This window comes from Acinonyx jubatus, chromosome B1, assembly GCF_027475565.1.
Source record: "Acinonyx jubatus isolate Ajub_Pintada_27869175 chromosome B1, VMU_Ajub_asm_v1.0, whole genome shotgun sequence".
Taxonomy (NCBI): domain Eukaryota; kingdom Metazoa; phylum Chordata; class Mammalia; order Carnivora; family Felidae; genus Acinonyx; species Acinonyx jubatus.
Window position 1 is genome coordinate 8,942,835 of NC_069382.1, and position 27,189 is coordinate 8,970,023.

Sequence of the window (27,189 nt, forward strand, 5' to 3'; positions counted from 1 at the left end):
AAACTTAGGACACATAATGACTTAACCCTTGAGATCCATGGTTCTGTTTCTGAGTTGATCACAAACTCAGTAGTTCCGAGTTGACACTTGCAGAACCTAATGCAGATGTTTTCTTCTAGAACCCCGCCACCCCCAGGTAAGCCTAGTGGAGTTTAGAGAGGAGGCACTAAAGCCAAACTGATTTGAGTGACTGCCAGCCACACCTTGAGAGTGCGGTGGGCTCTCTTGTTAGGCTGCGCTGGAATTCGAAGCAATAGTGAGGTTCCACCCGCAGTTAACTCAGTGTAGGGGGCTTGTTACAAAGTAGCAATTCCAAAAATGGTATTGTAATCTTTGTGGGTGATGGCAATAGCCAATACCAGCTTTGGCATGATGATTACTAATTACACAAGTTTCAGGTGAATAAACATTTGTTGAGTTGTTGTTGTTTTCTAAATCCAGTGAAGATCTGTTCTCCACTTAATAAACATTATACTGACATGGTGGATTTTCCTTGCTTTGTAAGAAAGAAGCATTCCATGCTATAATGTTGTGCCAACGGGACAGAAAAAGGTCTAAATAACTTAGGGGAGAAGAAAGTGTTGGTGGAAACGTGGTAAATCTCACTGAAGTGTGATAGGTGGTGGACTCCCAAGACTGGAGAAGAGGATGTTGCATTTGGAAAGGACACAGTAGCATGAGTTAAATATCAGAGCAATGGAAGTGAATATTGTGTTGGGGCAATTCGACCTGAGTGTAAGATGGTGGGAGAAGAGAGTTTATGGAGAGAGACCATAAAAAGCAAAGTTAAGATTTGAGACAAACTGCCTCCCGCTTTGAATTCTCAGTCCCATATGCAAAGTGCATCCATTCAATATGATTTGATCCGAGTTGGATTTTAGGAAGATATCTCTGACTTCCTTCGACTCAAAACTCTACTTAAATCTATTCTTTTTTTCTAAAAGAATAATGGTACCCATCGAATTGAAATTTCATGAGCATAATACAAAACACACGTAAAATCCGTGATGCTTTAAAAAGTGTGTGGTGTCTCTCCATAGAATGAAGTCATATTTGATATTTTAATATAGAGGTCATAAAAATAGAAAAATTGTTCATTCTTGATTGGTCAGAACTTTCTAGTATTGTAAAAGTTAATTATAACTTGTGTGAATTAAACTTCACAATTAGCAGGGCGAGTGCAGTATTAATACGGATTTTAAAATAGTAAGAGTAAAATTGAGGAGTGAAATTGAAGAGTAAAATAGGAAGAGTAAAATAGGAAGAGTAAACACATAATTTAGTTCCAATATGACATCTTGACAACCTGCAAAAATTGCTAGTAATAAATGGTTCTTTGATATTGAGAAAAATTATAAGAATTGGTTGATAATTTCTTAATTTAGATAATTTACGTTAAAGTTTCTGCCACACGGGAATATCGTTCTTGGTAACTGGTTAGATTGTGTGGTTGTGTTGCTGACACGAGAAATTCACACTGATTGTCTAAGGGGAGTCAATTTATTCTTACATGAGTGGACTCTCCTCTGTGATGTAGCTGTAAAACCCAGCATTATATCAAATGGGGAGAATAGGCTTTGAATTTCATGAGATTCCCAGGCTTGATGCAGTCAGGCTATGCTAGCCCTTGGTATTTTTTTTTTCTTATACTCCTGCTAAATTTTTTTGGAGCCCAAAGTCTAGTACCCTGGCCTAATCTTAGATTTGAATTAAAAAACAAACAAAAACAAAACTGAGAGAGGAAAATTATATGAAAAAGTTATTTAATGACCTAAAACTATACCAGCATATGTTTTAAAATTGGATTTAGGGGACAAAGAGGTATGGTTTTTAAGAAAATGTTTCTAGCCCGGGTATATTCTGTGACTCTTAATGTTCATAAAATCACATTTGTGAAACAATTATTGTGCAAGTTAAATCAAGGCAAATCATGTCTTCCCAGTTTTTATGTTAGTTTTCATCACATCAAATTGAAATGACCCTGGCTTTGACTCTTCTCAAAATTGTTTTAAAGGAATAAAGTAATCCACACTTTAAAAAAAAAACAAAGAAAACACAACAAAAACAAGTTCAAGTTCTATGCTTGGCAAGACTGTAGTTGATCAATATAAATGAGTAAGAAAGCTTAAACCAACTAATGTAATGTGTCCAAGAAGAAAATTATTCCACCTTTGTACTGTTTTCAAGGTGATCCTGGTTAATTAAAAAACAACCATAACAACAAAAATGCAAAGACTATAAGCTTTACTTGATCCTTCAAAGTTGTAAAAAATGTGATTAAATATCCAAACAGATTTTCAATGTTGTGTTACTATGGCTGTCTCTGATATTGGAATTACTGAAATATGTGAAACTATAGAAATTTTCAAATGCATTTACAGATGGTCAGGGTAATTTATAAGGTACAGGAATGTATTCCACATAGGTATCAACTACACTATTCAGCAATAAAACATTTATTTATTCAAACAAACACAGAGAAACAAAGACTTCCCCAGGGGAGAAAAGGAAACAACTTGGCAAATTTAAAAATACTCCCAGTAAACTTACTTTTGTTCATTCTTACATTTGTAAATAGTTGACTGTGTTTTTTTTGGAGATCGTATGTTGATGTTGATTTTATAATCTCAACTAACATTCTCTGGTTATGAGTTTTTACACCTATAAATGTATGGTTGTGGTAGAGTTCTCTACATTCATAAATATAAGATACATATGTACATGTAAAGTAAAAAAAAAACAATATATAGTTTTTCTTAGGCAAAACCACAGCAAATATGAAAATATTTTATATGCTTTTTATATTTTCAATGTTAAATTTCTAAAGTTTATATTATATAATAGGCAGTATATGCTATACCATATATAACATAGAATATGTACCCTATAATATATGAATATTACATGATTTATAATATGTAAGGTCTGATACAAAATGTTACATGTTCTGCATACTATATTACATATATATTACATATGTATACATATATAATTGCATATATATTATCCATATATATTACATATATAATTATATTGTTTCGGTGCAATAAGCCAAAATAACATAAATGAAATGGAAAGCTCATTTTGTTTAGACAAAATTAACACTATTGGGCTTCAATAAATTTTATGCTATGATAAAAATTTCATTTAAAATATATGGAAAGTTGAAACAAAATAAGGTACGCATGTATATTTTTATCACTTTATAACCACTCTGCCTCAAAATCTGAATTTTTTGAGTGCAGAGAGGAAATGGATCATTTTTTTCCAGCTATGGTCTTCCAATAAGCTCTTTAGGATCTCCCTACCCTGCCTTTTCTAGAAATCTCAAGGAAAGCCCAAAGCCTTCCAGTAGGTTTCAACAGTAAAAAGTGTCTCACTTTGGTAATTAAGATAGTTGAAGTATCAAAATTAGATTAAAAAGTTTAATATCTAATTTAAACTGTCAATATCATGTCAGATTACCATGTTTTCCTCTCCTCAGCCCAGGGAATTGAAGTAGGACACGGGGTTGTGGTCACTGACTCTTGTACCACCTCTGTGTCCTGTTGGTGGAGAGTCTCCAGGATGAGTGTAGGGTAAATTGGGGTAGAGGGAAAGAAGAAAGGGGCCATATGCTTGTCCTTTTTTTTTTAATGTTTATTTATTTATTTTGAGGGAGAGACACAGTGCCAACTGGGGGAGGGGCAGGGAGAGAGAGAATCCCAAGCAGGCTCCATGCTGCACATGGGACTCCATCCCAGGAACCATGAGATCATGACCTAAGCTGAAATCTAGAGTCAGGCACTTAAAGGACTGTTAAGATTGTGCTGTTACTAACTTCTCTGGAGCAAACATTCACAGACTTCACCTCCCCTAGGATGTCTTCTTGCTCCTTCATTGAACTCTTGCAATGCCCTGCAAATCCTGCTTTTAAAGAAAATAATTACTGAGTTTTTCTTGGTCCACAAGGTAGCCCGCCTGGCTCGTTATTTTGAAGACCATTGGTGCTGTTTTCCATAGTATCCATTCTCCCACACATATGCCCAAAGAAGGACATTTGGTCTTTCTGCAGCCCCCTGCTTCTTCTGGATACTTTCTTACCTCCGGAAGTTCCCATAAAGCAGCAGCCATCGATTTCTAAGACTGTGTGTGTTACTGTTAGTGTCTGGAGAAAAAAGTCTCAACCCTTTCATAAAATCTCTCAAGACATTTTTATTTACTGTATCAGGCTGTACCTAACACTGTATTTAACTGGGCTCACATCCAACCCGGGAACAGGAGTATCTCTCCTTACAGAGATATTCTGTGTCTCTGAGTATCTTCCTTGAATATCCCCTCCATATCCCCCATTCCAAATTCTCCACCATGGCTCTAGGCTAAAACCTTGTTATTATATGCCACCACTATCTAATTTATTTTATGTTAACTTGCACAAACTCAAGGTTTCTAGCCTTTTCAAAAATAAAGATTCATTGGGAAAATGACAAGGTGCATCGTAGAACTGCTTTGTTAACTTTAAGGAAGGCTTGGAAACTGTTTTTAGCAACAAGAGTACTTCTTTCCCTCTGGTGGAAGGAGAAAGCGTTTGAACCAGAGTGTTTCTTTTTGTGAAGATGTTTCCTAATGGATTAAATTTCTTTGATAGACCACAAGATAGGCAAATTTTCTATTTTTGATTCTATTAGCTTTAGTATTTTCATCTTATTGTCATATTGCTTAACATAGTTTGTAATATACTTTCATTATTAATATCTGTGGTGTATGTTGTAATGTCCCTTTTTAACTTCTGACGTTTAAAAATGTTTTTTGTTATTTAAACTGAATAGTAATAGGAGATCATCATCAAATTTATTAATTTATTCAAAGAATCAACTCTTGGCTTTGTCTGAATTCTCTATTTTTAAAATTTAGGCTTCTACTTTTGATTACGTATATCTATATTTTGCTTTTCTATTCCTTTCTTAGTTGAATTAGAAGAAATTTCAAATACAAATATATGATACTTTATATTTTCTTCTTAAATACTCCTCTCAGGCAATACATTTCATTACACCCTGTTTTAATTACATCCTGCAAGAATTCATAAATTATTCAGTTACATGTTTTCTAATTTTGTTGGATTTCATGTTTGAATTATAGCATAATCACATGGGCATGGTTTAATATCTAGGGACCTGGGAAATACTGTAGTTATCTTTTTTAAAACAGATACCTAAATTACGTGATGGTCAGGAAATTAAAACATTTTAATATTTTAGGATTTTTTATGCCAAAATGTAAAATTTGGCAAATATTTTCTACCAGCTGGGAAAAAAAAGGTGGCTTTTGTAGTTTTGTGGTGCCTGGTTCTACATATGGAAATGAAGCTAAGTTTTTTGTTTGTATAATTAATATACAATGTTATATAGTGACAAATGTGCAATACACTGATTCACTGATTCTTTACAGTATCAGTGATGCTCATGATGCTAAGTGTGGTCTTAATCTCCTTCACCCATTTCACCCACCACCCACCTACCTCTCCTCTCATAACCACCAGTTTGTTCTGTATTGTTAAGAGTCTGTTTTTTGGTTTTTCTTTTTACTTTGTTATTTGTTTCTTAAATTCCATGCAGGAATGAAATCATACGGTATTCATCTTGATTTATCTGGTTTCACTTAGCATTATATCCTCTAAGTTGTTCCATGTTGCTGTAAATGGTGAGATTGCATTCTTTTTTATGGCTGAGTAATATTCCATCATGTATGTATATATGTATGTATATATATATATGTATATATATATGTGTGTGTGTGTGTGTCTGTATATATACATACACACACACACACACACATTCACATATACCAACTCTATCCATTCATCTATCAGTGGACGCTTGGGCTACTTCCGTAGTTTGGCTACTGCAAATAATGCAATTAATATAGGGAGGCATGTATGTTTTGAATTAGTTTGTTTTTAATTTTTGGTTAAATACAGTAGTGGAATTACTGGATCATATGGTAATTCTATTTTTAATTTTTTCAGGAACCTCCGTATGGTTTTCCACAGTGGCTGTACCAGTGTGCATTTCCAACAACGATGTAGCAGGATTCCTTCTTAACCTCTTCATTAACACTTGTTGTTCCTTATATTTGTTGTTGTTGTTGTTGTTGTTGTTTAAGCCATCTGGCAGGTGTAAGGTGGTATCTTGTCAAGATTTTGATTTGCATTTTCCTGATGATGAGTCGTAGCATCTTTTCATGCTTCTCTTGGACACTTGTCTTCATTGGAGAAATATCTGTTGATGTCTTCTATTTTTTTATTTGGAGTATTTGTTTTTTGGTAGAGTGGTAGAAGTTCTTTATTCCGGATACTAGCCCTTTATCAGAGATGTAATTCAGAAATATCTTCTCCCATTCAGTAGGTTATCTTTCTGATTTCTTGACTATTTCCTTTGCTTTGCAGAGGCTTTTTACTTTGATGCAGTCCCAATAGTTTATGTTTGCGTTTATTTCCCTTGCCTCAGGAAATATATCTAGAAAAATGTTGGTATGGCCAATGTCAGAAACATAACTGCCTGTGTTCTCTTTTGGGATTTTAATGCTTTCAAGTCTTGTATTTAGGCCTTTAATCAGTTTTGAGTTAATTTTTGTGTTCGGTGTAAAAAACTGGTCATTTTACTCTTATAGCTGTCTATTTTTTCCAACATTATTTGATGAAGAGATTTTTTTCCCATTGCATATTATTGCCTCCTTTTTTAAAAAATTTTAATTGACCATATAATTGTGAGTTTATTTCTGGGCTCCCTGTTGCATTGATTGATGTGTCTATTTAGTGCCATTACCATTCTGCATAGATTATTACAGATTTGCATTATGTCTTGAAATATGGGAATGTGATACCTCCAGTTTTGTTCTCCTGTTTCAGGAATGCTTTGGGTATTTTGGGTCTTTTGTCATTCCATACAAATTTTAAGATCATTTGTTATAGTTCTTTGGGAAATGGTGGTGGTATTTTGGTAGAGATTGCATTAAATCTGTAGACTGCTTTGGGTAGAATGGACATTTTAATGATGTTGTTCTCCCATTTGTGAGCATGGGCTATCTTTACGTTTGTCATCTTCGATTTCTTTAATCAGTGTTTTAGAGTTTTCAGAGTACAAATCTTTCACCTCTTTGGTTAAGTTTATTCCTAGGTATAGTATTTTTGCTACACCTACATATAAGACTGTCTTCTTAACTTCTTTTTCTCCTACTTCATTATTATTGTATGGACATGCAGTGGAATCCTGTATATTGATTTTTTTCCTTTTTAATTTCTTAAATTTTTAAATTTTTAATTTTTATTAATTTTATTTTTTTAAATTTACATCCAAGTTAGTTAGCATATAGTGCAACAATCATTTCAGGAGTAGATTCCTTAGTGCCTCTTACCCATATAGTCCATCCCCCCTCCCACAACCCCTCTGGTAACTCTCTGATTGTTCTCCATATTTAAGAGGCTCTTATGTTTTTTGTCCCCCTCCCTGTTTTTATATTATTTTTGCTTCCCTTCCCTTAAAGTCATCTGTTTTGTATCTTAAAGTCCTCCTATGAGTGAAGTCATCTGATATTTGTCTTTCTCTGACTAATTTCGCTTAGCATAATACCCTCTAGTTCTATCCACGTAGTAGCAAATGGCAAGATTTCATTCTTTTTGATTGCCAAGTAATACTCCATTGTGTTACTCCAATACTCCATTGGATAAACACATCTTGTCTATCCATTCATCCATCGATGGACATTTGGGCTCTTTCTGTACTTTGGCTATTGTTGATAGTGCTGCTATAAACATTGGGGTGCATGTGCTCTGCATATTGAGTTTTTATCCTTTGATTTATCAGTTCTGGCAGTTTTCCGGTGGAATCTTGAAGGTTTTCTATATAGAGTATCATGTCATCTGCAAATAGTGAAACTTTTACTTCTTCCTTGCCAATTTCAATACTTTTGATTTCATGTTGTTGTCTGATTGCTGTGCCTAGAACTTCAAATACTATGTTAAATAACAGTGGTAAGACATTCCTGTCTTACTACTAACCATAGAGGAAAAGCTCTTAGTTTTTCCCCATTGAGGATGGTGTTTGCTGTAGGTTTGTTCTTCTAAGGCCTTTATCATATTGATGTATGTTCCCTCTAAACCTAGTTTGTTGAGGGTTTTTATAAAAATGGATGTTGTACTTTGTCAAATGCTTTTCTACATCTATTGAAAATGATCACGTGGTTTGTATCCTTTCTGTTGTTGACGTGAACATTCTTGTATCTTGGGAATAAATCCCACTGGATTGTGGTGAATGGGTTTTTAATATATTCTTGGATTTGGTTTGCTAACATTCTGTTGAGGATTTTTGCATTTATGTTCATCAGAAGTATTGGCCTCTAGTTCTCTTTTTTTGTAGTGACTTCATCTGGTTTGGGTATCAGGGTAATGCTAGTCTCCTAGAAATAATTTGGAAGCTTTCCTTCCACTTCAGTTTTTTGGAGTAGATTGAGAAGAATAGGTATTAACTCTTCTTTCAATGTTTGATAGAACTCACCTATGAAGTTTCTGGGTTCTGAACTTCTGTTGTTGGGTTTTTCTTTTTCTTTACTGATTAAATTTTATTGCTGGTAATCAGTCTGTTCAAATTGTCTGTTTCTTATTGATTCAGTTCTGGGGGGTTATATGTTTGTAGGAATTTATCCATTTCTTCTAGGTTGTCCAATCTGTTAGCATATAATTATTCATAACCTTTTATAATCCTTTTTTTTAAATAAACTTTGCTCCATTAGTGGTGGTGGTTGTTGTTTTGTTTGTATTTTGAGAGACAAAGAAAGAGAGCAAGTGAATGAGGGAGAGAGAGAGAGACAGAGTGGGAGAGAGAGAGAAAAAAACAGGGGTCACCCAAAGTGGGGCTCGTGCTCACCCAAAGCAGGGTTTGGGCCCACTTGGCGTGGAACTCAAACTCATGAATTGTGAGATTCATGAGCCGAAGTCAAATGCTTAATGCTTAATGATTATTGACTGAGCCACCTAGGAACCCTGTTTTTTTTTAATTTTTATTATTTTTATTTTTATTTGTTTAGAGAGAGAGAGAGAGTGAGAGCAAGCAGGGGAGAGGCGGGGGGGGGGGGGGGGGGGGGAGAGAGAGAGAGAGAGAGAGAAATCCCAAGCTAGCTCCATGCTGTCAGCACAGAGCTTGATGCAGGGCTCAATCTCACAATTGTGAGATCATGATCTGAGCCAAAATCAAGAGTCTGGTACTCAACTGACTGAACCACCTGGCACCCTTTCTTATAATCCTTTTTATTTCTGTGGGGTGGATCGTTATTTCTCCTTTTTCATTTTTGATTTTGTTGATTTGAGTCCTCTCTCTCTCTCTCTCTCTGTCTCTTTTTAATCATTTTTGTTGATCTTTTCAAAGAAACAGCTCCTGGTTTCATTGATCCGTTCTATTGTTTTTTTAGTTTCTCTTTTATTTCTGATCTAATTTTTATTCTTTCCTTCTACCAATTTTGTGTTTGGGTTTTGTTTTGTGTGTGTGTGTGTGTGTGTGTGTGTGTGTGTGTGTGTACTGCTTCTTCTAGCATATGTAGGCATAAGGGTAGATGGTTATTTGAGAAATGTTTTGCTTCTTGAGGTAGACCTGTATTACCATAAACTTCCCTCTTAGAACAGCTTTTGCTACATCCCAAAGATTCTGGATCATTGTGTTATTTTTTTTGGTTTTCTTCATGCAGTCTGTGATTTCCTTTTTGATTTCTGTCTGGTACATTCATTGTTTAGTAGCATGTTATTGAACCTCCGTGGATTTGTGCTCTTTCCAATTTTTTCTTGTGGTTGACTTCTAGCTTCATAGTGTTGTGATTGAAAAAGATGCATGATAAGACTGAATTTTTTAAAACTTGTTGAGACTGCTTGGCAGCTTAACATGTGGACTCTTCCAAGGAATGTTCCATGTTCACTTGAAAAGAGTGTGTAGTCTGCTATTAGGATGGAATGTTTTGTACATATCCATACAGCCCAATGTATCATTCAAAGGCACTGTTTACTTTTTTATTTTCTGTTTGGATGATTGATCCATTGATACAAGTGGGATGTTAAATTCTCCTACTATTATTGTATTACTATTGATTGTTTCATTTGTGTTTGTTACTAATAGCTTTATGTATTTGGGTACTCCTATGTTGGGTGCCCAAATACATATATTCATCATATCTTTTTGTGGGATTGTTCTTTTTATGATTATATAGTATCTTTGTCTCACATTACAGACTTTAATGATTATTTCGTTCAATATAAGTACTATTCTTTTGACTTTCTCTTGATATTCATTTGCATAATAAATGCTTTTCCATCCCTTCACTTTCAATCTGTATGTGTCTTTCAGTTAAAAGGGAGTCTCTTGTAGGCAGCATATAGATGGGTCTTACTTTTTTATCATTCTGTCACACGGTGTTTTGATTGGTGCACTTAGTCAATTTATATTCAAAGTAATTAGTGGTATATATGTATTTATTGCTATATTGTTAATTGTTTTATGGTTTTTTGCATTTTCCTCTGTTCCTCTTTTCTCTTGCTCTTTTCTCACAGTTTGCGGGTTTTCATTAGTGATAGGCAAAAATTAAGGAAACATTATCTAAGTGTATCTATTACTGGTTTTTGGGTTTGGGTTGCCATTAATTTGTATATAACATCTTAAGCTTATAGCAGTTTATATGAATTAGTGTCATTTAAGTTTGAATCCTTTCTAAAAGCACTAAATTTTTATTCCTCTCTTCCCCACATTTTAAGTATATGGTGTCATACTTTACGTATTTTTATTTTGTGGCTACTGTGACTGATTTGTATAGCTATTCTTTTTTTTAATGTTTATTTTTGAGACAAAGCAAGATAGAGCATGAGTGGGAGAGAGCAGAGAGGGAAGGAGACACAGAATCCAAAGTATACTCCAGGCTGTGAGCTGTCAGCCTGGAGCCTGGCACGGGGCTCAAATTCACAAGCCATGAGCTCATGACCTGTGCCTAAGTCAGATGCTTAAACGACTACGACTGAGCCACGCAGGCATCCCTGTATAGATATTCTTTATGTTACTGATTTTGTGATTACTACTTATCTAAGTCCTGTTTATGGTCTTTCCTTTCCACTGAAAGAATCCCCTTTAACATTTATTTTAAGACTGGCTTAGAGGTTCTAATTCCTTTGACTTGTGTTTGTCTGGGAAACTCTTTCTCCTTCTGTTCTGAATGACAGCCTTGCTGGATAAAATGCTCTTCTTGGAGGTTTTTTCCTTTCAGCACTTTGAATATAGTATGCCTCTCCCTTCTGGTCTGCAAAATTTCTGCTAAAAAAATCTTCTGGTAGCCTTATGAAGTTTCTCTTCTCTATAACTGTTTTCTATTGTGCTTTTAAAATTCTTTTATTACTGCTTTTTTGTCATTTTAATTACTGTATATTCAACCCAAGGTGGATCTCCTTGGCTTGATTTTGTTAGGGGCTCTCTGTGCTTCCTGGATTTCACTTTCTGGTTATTCCTCAAATTCAGGAAGATTTCAGCTTCAAATAAATTTTCTGCCCACCTTTTCCTCTGTTCTCCTTCTGGGATCCCTATAATGGGAATGTTAATATGCTTTTTGTTGTTCTATGAATTCCCTTATTCTCTGTCATTTATATTAGTATTTTTTCTCTCTCCTGCTCAGCTTGATTGCTTTCCATTTTTCTGATCCATTCTTCTGCTTCCTCTATTCTACTATTTATTCCATCTAGTGTATTTTGAATTTTACTTACTGAGTTCTTCATTTCCAATTGTTTTTTTTTTTTTTTTTTTTTTTATGTTTCTGTCTCTTTCGTGAAGGCCTTACTGAAGCCCTCCACACTTTTCTCGAGTCCAGGGAGTATCTTTATGACCATTTTAAATCTTCCATCAGGCATATTACTCATCTTCATTTCTTTTAGCTCCATTGCTTTGATTTTGTCCCATTCTTTCATTTGGAACATATTCTTCTGTCTCCTCATTTCATCTGACTTTCTGTGTCTGTTATTATATGGTAAGAAAGTCAGCTATGTCTCTTGGTCCTGAAAGTAGTGGCCTTAGAAAAAGAGGTCCTATAATGCCATGCAGTGCAGTGTCCTTTATTTACTGAAACTTGGCATTTCAAGAGTGTCTGCTGTGCATGTTTTGTGCACCTTACTCTTGTGGCTAAGCTGCATTTGCTTTCAGCCCAGTCATCTGCAATGGCACTCTTTGCCTGTTGTGGGCAGGGTTTTGTCCCTGTGTTGTTAGTGGACCAGTCTGGGCCTACGTTGGGCTTGACTAAGCATTTGCAGGAGCTGTAGTCACAGGTAATTACAGGGTGTTTTCTCTGTGTTGTCACCTGACGGTGTTTGTTGATGGGTGGGGCCTGCAATCAGATCAGATGTGTGCCCTCAGCTCACTGCTGGGGCAGGGATGGAACTTGTCTGTATGATTTTCTTCCCCTCTCCCTGTGGCAGGAGTCACTTTATGGTGGTGCTGACCCCTGTTGGGGCTGCTTTCACAGTGCCAGGCTTGTGGCACTGCTTTGAATGGGCTTCTGGAGAGCGCATGTGGAAGGGGGCAGGTGCACAGGAGAGTGCATGGGCAGAGTGCACGGTGTTAGCACATTTTATGTTAAATTCCTGTCCTATAGCCATTTTGGAAAAGTCTTGCTGAGGGCAAATTAGAGGATGCAGGTCCACAGCACAGGGTGGGTTTAGGGCACACTGTTTGCAAGTTAGGTGGAGAGTGTTCTGATTGAGCTGGTTCCCTCAGGTGTCTGTGTATCTAGGCTGGGGGTTGAGGAAAGGGAATGGCACCTGTCTACACCCTTGTTCTTAAAGAATTCTTCCACAGATTCTGACCCCTCCAGCATGTGCTGTGAGATTAGTGAATATACCTTCCCATATACCTCAGGTGTTTTTGAAACTGCTGCTTATATGCTTTATCTCAACAGGGGTGTTTGTTGTACTTCTCTTGAAGGGTGGGAACTTGTTTTCCCATGCCATCCAGTTCTCCTAGAACTAAGCCTACTAATTTTTCAAGTTCCAGGTGTTAAGCCCTGCCAATTAAAAGAATGTGCAAGGGGGCACCTGAGTGGCTCAGTTGGTTGGGCTTCCAACTCTTGACTTTGGCTCAGGTCATGGTCTCACAGTTTGAGGGTTTAAGCCCCTTGTCAGGCTCTGTGCTGACAGCAGGGCCTGCTTGAGATTCTCCCTCTTTCTCTGCCCATCCCCTGCTCAAACTCTGTCTCTCTCAAAATAACTTAGTGGAAAAAAAACACATGAAGTTAAACCCCTCTCATTTTCAAAGCCAAATGTTATGGGTATTTGTCTTTCTAGTGGAGGTTCACATGCTTGAGATGGTTGGTGTGGGCTCTGCTCCTTTTCCCTCTCCACACCCACTGCATCCTTCCCCACTCTGCAAGCAGTCTCATGGGTCCATTTGGCTCCTAACCATTTCTCCATTCTTCCTGCTGTTTTCTTTTCTATGATTAGCTGTGGAGAGTCTGTTCTGCTGGTCTTGGGGCTTTTTTCTGGGTCATTCACACTGATATGGGTGTAATATTTGGTGTATCCACGGATACACCTTGGTGTAAGCCAAGGATACTCTTACTCTGCCATCTTCCCCCTACATTTTTTTAATAATGTTAAAAGATACTTCATTTCATCCTCATTTTCCATTTCATTTAGCACCAATTGCAAAAGGTTTATTAATGCCCCCCCATGAAGATGAATTGTTTTCTTGTTATAATTCACTCAATTTTTGCTGTATATATTTTAAGCTATGTTACTGAGTACATAGAAGTTCGGAATATGAAATGTTTGTAATTAATCCATCATTTTGAAATTTCCATCTTTATATCTAGTATAGCTTCCTACCTTCAAATCTATGCTTAATGGATGTGTTTGTTGTTGAGATGTTACATGAGATATATTTCCCTAAACTTTTCTTTCAACCATCCTGTATCTTTATTTTTACAAGATAGCTGTTTAGAGTAGACTAGGCTTAGGCTTTGACTCAAATTTCCTTTTAACAATATAGCTTTATTTCTAATAGTTTATTCTAAAGAGTGTATCATATATCCTCAACTGTTTTCAATTAAATGCAAGTACTTAATAACTCTAGAACAGATGAATGCAATATCTACCTTCAGGTGCATTATCTTCAGCCTTACTATTGTCATGTTTTTCTTGTCTAGAGATATGTTAAACCACATAAAACACATGCGCTTTTAGACTTAATCCCCTTTCTGGTATTCATCATTCCCTCTTCCATTTCATTTCTGTATCTGTGAGGTTTTGCTGTTGCTCTGTTTAGTTTTAAAATTTCTTCTCTCAATTCAATATTGCAGGTTAGCAACTAGCTCAGTTCCTCTTTAATTTTAACTACTTTTCTCCATAGTTTAAGTAGTTTCTAATTAAATATATATAGACACAAAAGAGATCATTACTATGTAACCAAAACCCAGTAAAAAATAACCTCCAAGCTGAGTGCTCTAACTGGGCCTTAGTTTTGCCTAATTTGTAGTGTTTGTAACTGGAAGTATTCAGTACTTTACTTATTTGTGACTTGCTTTGCAAGAGACTGCATATTTGAAATGTATGAATATTTTGGCATACACTTCACTTAAATGATTTTTCTTTAGTTGTCACTGTCTTATTTTTAGCAGCCATTAAAAAAAGCTTTTAACTTTTCTTTGGAGAAGTCAGCAGTCAGTCTTACTGTTGTTTCTTTGAAGGCATGTGTCGTCATTTGTTAGGACTGCGGTAACAAAATACCAGAAATTCATTTCCTCACAGTTGGAAATCCAAGATCAAGATCAGCAGGATTGGTTTCTTCTGAGGCCTCTCTTGGTAACTTGGAGACATGGCCTCCTTGCTCTGCCCTCGCACGTCTTTCTTCTGGGATTCTACATTCCTGGTATCTTTTGTGTGTGTGTGTGTGTCTACATGTATTTCTTTCTCTTACAAGGACATCAGCCAGATTGGGTTAGGCCCTGTGCTATTGGCACCATTTTAGCTTAATCTCTTCTTTGGAGTACCTGTCTCCAAATACAGTCACATTCAAAAGTACTATGGGTTAGGGTTTCGACATACAAATTTGAGAGGAACACAGTACAGCCGGTAATAGTATCCATGTCTGTATTTAATGTTTTTAAGATGTTTTCTTTGTTTTGGTTTGCAATGAGGTATTTAAGGGTTGTTTTGTTCCTTTGTTTGTAATGAGGTATTTAAGGGTTGTTTTGTTCCTTTTAGCCTTTTGAATTGATATCTTCCATTAATTTGGCAAATTTTTCAGATATCATGTCATCAAATTTTTATTTTTTTCCCCATGTGTTGCTTTCTCCTTCTGTTAATTTCAATTACATATATGTTAGGATTTGGGGGTGTCTTCCATTAATCTTTTAAATAGTTGTATCCGAATCTCAACTCTTGTTTTTCTCTGTGATTTATACTGATTTATTTTCTGATGCAATTTCCATTTGCTAAACCGTGTTTTGCTGTGTCCACCCTTTGAGCATTTAATTTCAGTCATAATACACATTTATTCTGGCACATTATTTAATTTCCTATATTTAAAGTTTTATTCAGAATTTTCCATCCTTTCACCAATTTGTTTTATCCATCTTTACTTTATTTTCTGTAACAAATTCATTATAATCGTTGCCTGCTTTCTTTCCTGTCTGGGTCACCTTTTGGTTCACTTCTATTGTCTAATGTTTATTTTGTTTATTAATTACATACTTTTGCTTCTTTCATTTATATTTTCAATGTATGCTGATCTCTCTGTATAAAAGAAGTTTAGAGGTTTCAGATCACATTACCTTTCACAGGAGAGGGTTTATACATCTATTATCACACAGATCCTAGGATGTATCACCATAATTCAGCTAGGGACTGAGTTGAGTCAGGGCTGAGTTTCAGTATTTGTCAGTCTAAACATACCTGTGGTTCACTCGTATTACCAGAATGTGATCCTCAAAAACTTTCAGTAGGTAGCTTTCTTGGACTTAGCATCCTTAGACCTGAAAGGTTGTTGGCAATTTATTTCTGCCTTTCAGAGAATTTCGTATCTTCCTTTCAGCCTAGCTGTCTTGATTCAAAAATTTGTCATATATCTTCAAGGGAAGACTGTCTTTAAAGACTCTGATGTTTTCAGTTTAGAAACTCTACCACAATCTCTGCTGTTGACTCTGTCCTTTAGTAGTGGCCCTTTGCTAGGAACCAGGACTCTTATCATGGGTCTCATTATACTTGTGTTTGCAAACTGTTGATAAAAGGCAGATAAAAGTTGTCATGGCCAATTCAGCCTTCTGTTCAAGTTTTCAATTTCTAAGAATCTCTTGTTGCAGCAGGAGTCTGTCCACTATACAGCACAGCACATAGAAGATCTGCACTTTGCTTTTAAGATGCTCTCCTTTTAATCCTGTATTTTCTTTAACATCCTCAACGTGCAGTAAAATGCTTTTGGGGAAAACAGTCCTGAGTTGGAGACCCGTCAAGACCCACATTTTGTTTAAGCGTCCCTATACAAGTGCTAAAAGCATTTCTCGTTCTCCCCATGAGGTCCTCCGTATACTCTAGGTGCACATGCTGAATGGGTACATGCAACTAGGAAATAAAAAAAAAAAAGTAGCTGTGAATACTTAGTTTACACCTATACAATTTTCCCTCTGTATAAATGGAGTTCATCCAAGTGCTTGTTGGTCTGAAAGCTGTCTCCCTGATTACTTTAGAAACGTGATTTTGAGGGTGCCTGGCTGGCTCAGTCAGTAAAGGTCAAGATCACCTCATGATCTTGAGGTCATGAGTTCAAGCCCCACCTTGAGTGCAGAGCTTACTTTATTTATTTATTTTTTTTTACCTGGAAATATTTTTAATATGCCTAAGTTAAAATATTTCTTTTTTCTTCAATATATGAAATTTATTGTCAAATTGGTTTCCATAAAACACCCAGTGCTCATCCCAGCAGAGCTTACTTTAAAATAAGTGAAGGAATATATGACCAAACTTTAATAAAATTTGATTTTGTAACTTTATAATTTGTCTTGCTTCTCTAGTTGTTGACCAAGCATTGGTCTACCCCTGATCTACTACACTTGAGAGAAGCTTGCTTCTTAGCTTTTTAAAAATCTTCCACAGTTTGAATACAAATAAACCTACATGTATGAGTAGCTCACTTACAGATCCAAAATGTAATACAGGTTTTGAGGTGAGTTGTAATCTGTTTAGGTGATTTTAAAATATTTCACATGTATTTTATAAATTTCAGATACTGGTGAATATTTTAGGGGTGGGTTAAATTATTAGAATGAATATTGTATGCACATGTCTGTATATATATGTGTGCATATACATATGCACACATATATATGACATATGCATATGCTTATGCATACATATGACATGAAAAGTACGTGTAACTTTTAATTAGAAAAAACATATCTATATATGAAAATACAGATAGAGGTACATAGTTGTGTATTAATGCACAAATGTGCATTCAAATAATAATATTTCTTTGGCATCATAGACCATACTGTATCAAGGTAAGATGTTAAATCCAAGTAGATACCAAGCCACAGATAAGTAATAAATTTTAAAATAACTTTAATTCAATAATGATTACCAATCATCTCAGGGCAAACAGCCCAGTAAAAAATTAATGTACTCTCTCAATAGCTTGGCAATTAGAAGTGAGTGAGTTAAAAAGAATGACATTTTTTATTTATTTATTATTCATATTTTTGAGAGAGAGAGAGGGAGAGAACATGAGCAGGGGAGAGGAGTAGCGGGAGAGGGAGAAAGAATCTTAAGCAGGCTCCATGCTCAGCATTGGGCCCGATGTAAGGCTTGATCCCATGACCCTAGGATCATGACCCAAGCTGAAATCGAGAATCGGGTGCTCAACCAGCTGAACCACCCAGGCACCACCAAAAGAATGCCTTTTTAAGAAGAAAATATGATTTTACTGTGTTATATTAGTTAGCTGTGCTGTATAAAATGTACCACAAACTTAGTGACTTTAGAAAACACGGGTTTATTACCTCACTTTTGTCTCCTGGTCCAGAATCTCTGCCTGGCTTAACTCTTTCCCATACTCAGGGTCTTGGAAGTTTTCCTGCAAGGGAATGGCTGGGCTGCAGTCTTAACTGGAGGGACAATCTACCCCGAAACTCAGGTTGTTGGTAGAATTCATTTCTTCCTGGTTGTGGGACTGATTGCTGCAGATTTTTGCTACCTGTCATCTGGAAACTGCTCTCAGCTCCTAACAGCCACCCACACTTGCCTCATTTGTGGTTTTCTCTACAAGGAATTTGTCCCATGTCTGCTTGCTTCTTCAAGGTCAGCAAGAAAGCAGGAAAGTGAGTCTGATAGTGAGAAAACATCTCATTGACGCCAACAAATCATGGGTATGACATCCTGTTACCTTTGCCATATTTTATTGGTTCGGGCAAGTCACATCTTTGCCACACTCGAGAGGAAAGGCTGACAAAAACCCTGCCCACCAATACGCAGGACCATTGGAGCCACCTTAATGCTTGTCTGCCACAGGATCCTGACCGTTGATTGGACACCTTTCAGTGTGTGGTTTCAAAAATTAATTTGGGTTATTATGATACAAAATCCAGAGACAATTAGTTGAGGTGTTTGTATGTCCAGATTCTTACAGAACTATGCTTAACGCTTTTTCTGAGAGAGTGTGTGTGTCTGTAAATGGTACAGAGCACATAAAGTTTAGAATTCTATTTTTCCAAGGAACTTCATTTGTCATCTTGGACATATTCTCTTCACATATTTATTTCTTTGCTAAAGAGAAGAAAACATACTTTAAACATAGTTTAAAACTTGACTGTTTACTCAGGATCACAATTGTCCTCAGTGTTGTGAATAACTGGTGTTTATAGTACTGTTAAAGTTTGTGGAAAAGAAATCTTAATCCTGAGGGAACATTTGGATTCAACAGATATAATACCTTTCAGGCCACCATTTAAGATATTTTTAGCCCGAGGGTTAATGTTTCATTTGACAGATGTCTCATTTTTTCCCCTTTGTCTTGACTGCTATTGCTGATTCTTCTCAACCCTAAGGACATTTATACTTCATCCTAAGAAGTTGGATAGAACATTCTGAACTGTTACTCCTTTTTGCACATTTGCCCTTATTTGACCTGGCTGGAAAGTTGGAAATTTGCATTTGTTGTTGTGTTTCTTTTTTTTCATGGTAGTAGAAAGTTTAAAAAGTATGAAATTACATTAATGTGTTGATTATTTTCTATCATTCATGAAATATACCTGGTAGATGAATTTCTGAAACTTCCATAAGTAATCTATTTTATTAATATCTAATAACAGAAATCAATATAAATCAGGTCCTCAAAACTGTTTAAACCGATGAGGCCATTGATCATTTAATATTGCATTTGTGAGCATACTTAACAAACATTTATTTAGAGTAAAGCAGATGGTCATGGTGGAGTTAGGTGGACTTCTAATCCCATATGACTAATTTATTTATCAAAAGGGGAGGGGCGCCTGGGTGGCTTAGTTGGTTAAGGGTCCCACTTTAGCTCAGGTCATGATCTCACGGTTTGTGAGTTGGAGCCCTGCATACGATTCCGTGTTCACAACTCGGAACCTGGAGCCTGCTTTGGATTCTGTGTCTCCCTCTCTCTCTTCCTCTCCCCCACTCATGCTCACTCGCTCTCTCTCTCTCTCTCTCTCTCTCTCTCTCCCTCTCCCTCTCCCTCTCTCTCTGAAAAATAAAATACACACTGAATTAAAAATACGGGCGGGGGGGGGATTTGGTCACTGATCTGCACACAAGGAGAACACACATGAAGATAAAGGCTGAGGTAAGGGTGATGCTTCTGCTAATTAAGGAACATCAATGATTATCAGCAAACTACCAAGAACTAGGAGAGAGGCATGGAACAGATTCTTCCTCATAGCTCTCTGTAGAGAACAGCCCAGCTCCTACCTTGATCTTATTTACTGCCTCCCAAACTATGAGACACTAAATATGTTACTTACGTTCCTCAGTTTATGGTACTTGCTATGGTAACCTAGCAAACTAATACAGGAAGCACGCAGAAAATAGGGCAGAAAAAATATTTGAAAAAATAATGGCTTATTTTTTTCAAAAACTAAAGACATGAATTTATAGATTTCTATGATGGTATACAGCCCGAGGTTAAGTTTAGTTTTATGATTTAAAGTTTTCTACATTTTATGTAAAGTGGTATAAAATAAACTTGACATAGACTGTGGAATCATTGAACAACTAGTAAAAACGTAATGAAAATACGTATGGGTAAAAATTAGAATATTTCAATAAAAAAGGTGAGGAAATGTCAGAGTCATCATAAGCAGAGGTGCCAAAGAGGAAACAAATAATGCAGAATTATGCTCTGATGGTACAATATTAACAATTACATTAAACTGTCTTTAATAGACTCTCTTTAATTAGAAGGTAATGATTGTCATAATGGGTAAAAAAGAAGTCATGTCTCAGTACAATGTAGACATAGGTTGAAAACAAATGACTGGAATGTTTACTATGCAAGCAGTAAAGATAAGAAAGGTAGCATGCCTTTTATGAATCTATTAGTACCAGACAAAATAGGTACAGATCTTACATATTATTACCACTATAAAAGCGGAACAATTCCTAAGGATAGTTTAGTCATCTTGAGGTCATAACAATTATAAATGTGTATGTACCGAATAACAGCGTTTCAAAATACATATTGAAACACTGACATAAATAAAGGACAAATTACACAAACCTACAATGGCACCTGAAGCATTTTAACATACCTCTTTCAATGGTTGATAAAATAATTAGTTTAAAACATAATTAAAAACATAGAAGTACCGAGTGACACTCTTAATTACTTTGACCTACATGACACAGACACCACACTCAATAGGAATATCTTCTTTTCAACTGCTCATGATATGTTCACGAAGATAGACCATAGGCTGGGACATAAATTAATTATCAATAAATTAAAATACATTGAAATTCCCAATTACATTGAAAATTACATTAAAAAACAATAAAATCGAAAGCTGATTCTTTGAAAAATGCAATCAAATTGATAAAACTGAGACTAATAAAAGTAGAGAAGACACAAAGGAACAGTATCAATAATGAAAGAGGGAATGTTAAGTTAGATCCTCCAGACATTAAAGGGAGAACAAAGGGTTATTATGAGGAACATCATGCCAAGATAAACCTTATCTTTAACAGGCTCGAACTTCTATAATGTATCCAAGAAGAAATAGATAATATAAACAACCCTTTATCAATAAAAGCGATCAAGGTCATAATTAACGTCCTTAGGGAAAAAATAACGCAGGGAAGAGGTGGGTTTCCTGGTCGATTTCATAAAACTTTACAGGATTTGTTTTTCAAATATCTGGAAGACTTTGCCAACTCAATAATACGACAACCCAAAATGGGTAAACATTTTTAACAGTTACTTTACACAAGAAGATAAATGAATGGTTAAGAGGCAGATGAAAAGATACTCAGAATCAGCAGTCATCAGAGAGACAGGAATAAACAACGACATATCACTGTGCATCCATTTTGGTTAAAATTAGAAGGATGTGTTGATGAAGATGTGGAGTAACTGGCAGTCTCATATTTTGGGGGTGGGAACGCAGAACTGTACAATTGGTTTTTAGAAAACAGATTAGCAGTAGAGATAAAGTGAAGTCTAAAATTACGCCTGAACCAGGAACCCTAGAGATTTACCCAGGAGCAGTGAACATACATATTCGCACGATGACCTGTATGCAAATGTTGGTAGGAACATTGATGATGGTAGCCAAAAATTAGAACTGTTCCAAATAATGCAAATGTGCATCAACTCGTGCTAATGAGAGTTTGGTGTGTTCATGATGTGGAATACACACTGAATAAACAAGAGCATTTGGCACACATAGCAATCTAATTGCAAAATATCATGCTGAGTGAAAGAATTCAAACATAAATGCGTATTGCAGGACTTTAGTTATATGATAGAGGGACTCGGGGGAGTTTTTGATATATTAGTAAGGTTTAATATCTTGATTGTGGTCATTAGCACATATATATATTTAATACCCTGAATAAACAAACCAAGTTGTGGACCTAGAGACCCAGTTCATATATTGAATTTGCCACTGAGTTGCGTTTTAATTAGATGTGTTGTGTCAGTGAAAGCCAAAAATACCCAGTAGTTATTTTTAAAAGAACCTTGCGGGAGAGAGAAAATATGACTATGACTAGGTCTCAAACATTTTATAATAAAATGAAACATAAAGGCATGGTGACAGTGGAGCATGATGGTTAGGAGTGCAGTCTCCAGACTCAGAGTCTGAGATCAGTTCTAATCTGTTACTTTGTGAACTTTGGAAATTACATAACCCTCTGCGCTTCAGTTTTCTATGAAATGGAGGTAAAAATGGTTTATTGACAAGTTTCTTGTGATGATAACAAAAGTTTCTCCACATAAAACACTGCAAAGAGCACCTGCTTTAGTCTAAGTAAACAATAAACAATAACAACAAGTTATTGTTGGAAATTATCCATGGCAGTCTACAAGCTTTCGTCAACTGGCTTACACCTGTAGATAATACATGAAGGAAGCCTATATATAACCAATTTAAATCAATTTGATTACACCATAGATACTAAGTTAGTTAATTAAAACCAATAAAGATTCACTTTTTCCCCAGAATTTCATATTACTAAAACCAAAAAAATTCCATCATGTGATTGTGAATGACTTTTTTCATGACATTGTTTAAATCTCTATTTTAAAGTTATTGAATACACTAAAAAGCAACAAATATACTTAGAATTGAAAAAAAAAATGGAGTTCAGGAATGAAAGGTGTTATAAATAATTGAGAATGTTTGCATTACATTTGAGTGCTAAAATTGATATTCCTATGAATGAATTTACCCACAAGTAAACATGTTGCCTACTTAACAAGCCTTTAATATTTACATAAAGCAGTTATTAATAAAAGATAATATAATAATTCCTATGCATATTTATAATGATGTTAAACATGGGACTTGGAAGACTGAACACAGAATTTTTTAGATGATTTTCTAAAATACCCAAAATAGGTTTTTTGGTATTCCTAGTCACAGGAAAAAGAAAGGCAAAATGACTTTAAGTGACAGGAACCTGAACTCCACACAGGGAGTGAATGATACCGAATAGCTCTTGATTGTATAAAAACCAATGATTCCAAAAAGTCTATTACTCTATCGCAACAATTACACCTTTTAAATCAATGGGAATTTTAGAGTGCAGCAAAGGGATTGAATTGAGCCCTGAGTAATTAATTAAAAAGACAAATGTGTGTAAATGATGAATATAGACCATTGTAATTAGAGACTCACCAGGTGTAGTAAATATATTCCACTTTCCATTTTCAAAATTGCTTATAGCCTAATGGTAAGATGATTTTCCAAGGCTCATCTGAAATCCCAGCTCTCGGCAGACAATGGGTGATCTAGTTAGAGTTTCCCTTGCAACAGTGGGGATGCATCTAAAGACATACAGAGGTGATAAAATAAACGTTTAGAATCTTTCCAGAGAATGAGGAATCTCTGTAGGAGGTAAAGAGGTGAATGGCATAATTAACTTGGGGTTGGGAAGAAAGATAATTCATATTTTGCCTTTATAACAAGGTTAGCTAAAATATTTGTACTTTTCTTTAAGTATTTTCAAAACGTTGCCAAAAATTCTACTCAAATCGCTCTTATAAAAACTTGAGATTTATCCAAATGCGATTAATTTGATAACTTATCCTCCCCAGTTTTACAAAATGGAGAGTCACAGCTGTTACTAATTACAAGTGTACCCGTCATAAAATAACCCAATTAAAAAAAAAAAAACAAATTTCCTAGAAGGTTAAGTTCAGATGTATTGACTTGAATTAACAAAAAACATTTTTTTAACTTAATCCTTGAAAAAAAGAATTGCACTAGTACACTTAAATTTTTTGGAAAACATTTTTAAAATATTTGATGGATTTACAGAGCAGAGAATTAGGTAGCTAAAATGTTATGAGTCACTGATGTTGAATATAAAGCTTCTAAAATTCTTAGAACCAGTGGATGCTGTTTCTTGAAGTATTATAAAGTCAAATTGAATATTGCCCTGAGCTCCTGTAGTTTGATTAAAGGGGTTCTATTTAGAATATACATAATTTATTTTATATAATCTCCAAATATACAGCCTTTTATTTGGCTTCTTCAAATTCTGTTTTTGTTTTCTCATTACATGAAGATGAGAAATGAGTTTATAACCCAAAATATTTATCAAAGTTATGTTAATACTTTCATAAACTAGGTGTAAGGATCATGAGACAAACAGGTGCATTTATAGAACTGCACATCAGTCACGCCAGATCCCTGCAGAAAGGAATTCCCGGCACCACCTCATTCGTTTGTGGAAATGCAGAGCCATCCTTGTTTGGATGTATGCACTAATCAACTTGTTCACTGTGGTCAACCCTCTACTTCTCGGTGGTTCCCTTCTGCTGTGAATATGCATGTTCAGTCTTTTGCTTCTTGGATCACACATATACCTTCCTCATCCTGTGTTAGTTGCAAATTGGCCCCAAACACACAGGGCAAGAAGAGAGTGAGCAAAGAGGCAGACCTTTCCAGATTGGTAGATGGCAAGTTTAATAAGCAAGGACACTTACATATGAGCAGCCCCATGAGGCCTCCACATGTGCCTGTCAGAATCTTAAAAGTTTATATCGTTAGGTCTTACCTGGGTTCATTCAGCTTATACTGTCCAGATGGTCACAACAAAACATTGGTCTCTTAAGGCTTCGTCCTTGAAAATGGTGCCCATTGCGGGAACAGTGAGCAGAACATTCCTTCCAAGGAGAGGGGAATGGGTAACGAGCCTCTGATTGCTTTGGTCCAGCTAGAGGGTCCATCAGTGGTCATTTCCTCTCAGTGACCTTCTCCAACATCCACCGGCCATGGGAGGAGGACTAGGGCTGGGCAGATGATTCATTCAACACATTTCTCTGGGGAGGTTTTCTTGTACCCCTAATTTAAAGGTAAGAACTTTTGAACTGTTAATCAACTCGTTTGGTTGCATTAGTTGGTAAGTACTTTCGCCAAGATTGAAACAAAGGCACATCTAATTCCACAGCCTCTGCTGCTTCCTCAGGGGAACATTATCTTTAGATACTCTCCTTTCTGAGTGATCCTTTGGTATAAGCCTCAGGGTCCAACCGGTTGCACACCTACAACCACCAGCTCTGCCATTCACATAGACTGCTTCTTCAAGGAGTTGCCCAGCATAAGTATTCTTTTTCCTTTTTTCTTTTTTTTTTTTAACAGTTATCCATTTTTTGAGAGAAAGTGGGGCAGAGAGAGAGGGAGATAGAGAATCTGAGGCAGGCTCCAGGCTCTGAGTTGCCAGCACAGAGCCCGATGCGTGGCTCGAACTCACAGACCATCATGAGATCATGACCTGAGCTGAAGCTGGATGCTTAACCGACTGAGCCATCTGGACACGCTGCCCAGTGCCACTATTCTTATATCTTAAAATGAAATTTGCAGTACTTCTCATGGTTGACTTTGATATCAGGCACTTTTCCGTAGGAGATTATTCTAGCATCCAGAATTGAATTATCAAGTGTATTTTCCCAGAGTGGAATGCTATCTATAAGAGAGTATAAATAATACGCATATAATAAATAAGACCTACAATATAATGGCTACATGCATTTTTCTTTCAGAGGGGATTTGTGAATTTTATTGATACTATCTTTATTGATCCTATCTTTATCGATATTGATATTTATAGAAAAAATTGGTACATTTATTGATATTGTGCCTTGCATGTAAAGAAAAAACCTGAAATACCTGGTCAATGAATAGATACATGTTCCAACTCTACAGAACTAAACTCTAGGCATAGTTTTATTCATTTATTATTGTATATATATGCATGTCTATGTAGGTATGTAGATATGCATTGATTTATGGGGATTTTTTTTTTAGTGTTTGTTTATTTTTGAGAGAGAGAGGTAGAGCATAGGCAGGGGAGGGGCAGTGGGAGAGGGAAACACCGAATCCAAAGCAGGTTGCAGGCTCTGAGCTGTAAGCACAGATCCTGATGTGGGGCTTGAACCCATGAACCATGAGATCATGACCTGAGCAGAAGTCGGATGCTAAACTGACAGAGCCACCCAGGTGCCCCTACTTGTGAGGATTTAAAGTGAGCCTGTTGTCATACCATGAGTCATTATTTTATGGAAAAATCTGTAGTTACAAGTAACTGATAAATAAGGTTTTAGATGATTGTCTGTTTTAAACTTGGAAATTACAGGATTCTAGAGAATATATTGTATAGTAAATCATAACTCATTTTTAAGAAACTTTGAACTTTCTAGGGCAAAGCACAGGCTGGTTGGAAGAAGCTGTACCAAGATATTTATTGCTGTGTTAAGGTCCCTGTAACATTGAGACCCATCCAATGAAGACAGAGAATAGAAACTACTTTTTTGGTGTCTACATAAAGGATTCTTCCTATAGTCATGGGTTGCTAGATTAAATATACTCTAAGTATATTTGAACATGAGCTTCAATATTATGTGATTCTGTAAATTGCTATTGTTTTCACGAATATCATGCCAGTTTGCGTGTGTATACAGACATATACACACACATACATATGTTACTGACTGGAGTTGGGGAGAAATTCTCTTTTGGGGAAAAAAAAAAGCTTTGACCTTGGGGAACCTGGGTGACTCAGTTGGTTAAGCTACCAAGTCTTGATTTCAGCTCAGGTCATGATCACATGGTTCATGAGTTCAAGGGTCACATCTAGCTCTGCACTGACAGCATGGAGCCTGCTTAGGATTGATTTTCTTGCTCCTCACTCTCTGCCCCTCCCCCCATGCAAGGGTGCACGCATGAGCTCGCTCTCTCTCAAAATAAACATTAAAAAAGAAAGAAAGAAAGAAACAAAAGCTTTGACCATATGATTTTTAAAAATGAAAAAAGTCCAAATTATTTAAATCCTTTAATAATGGATTTCTCATGTGGCTTCTTTTATTAATATTTAGTTTTATCCTTTCCCTTGAGAATAACTCCCACTTGTCCCAACAATGGAACTTTCCATTTTCTACCCTTGCTTTCACCATCTTTCTA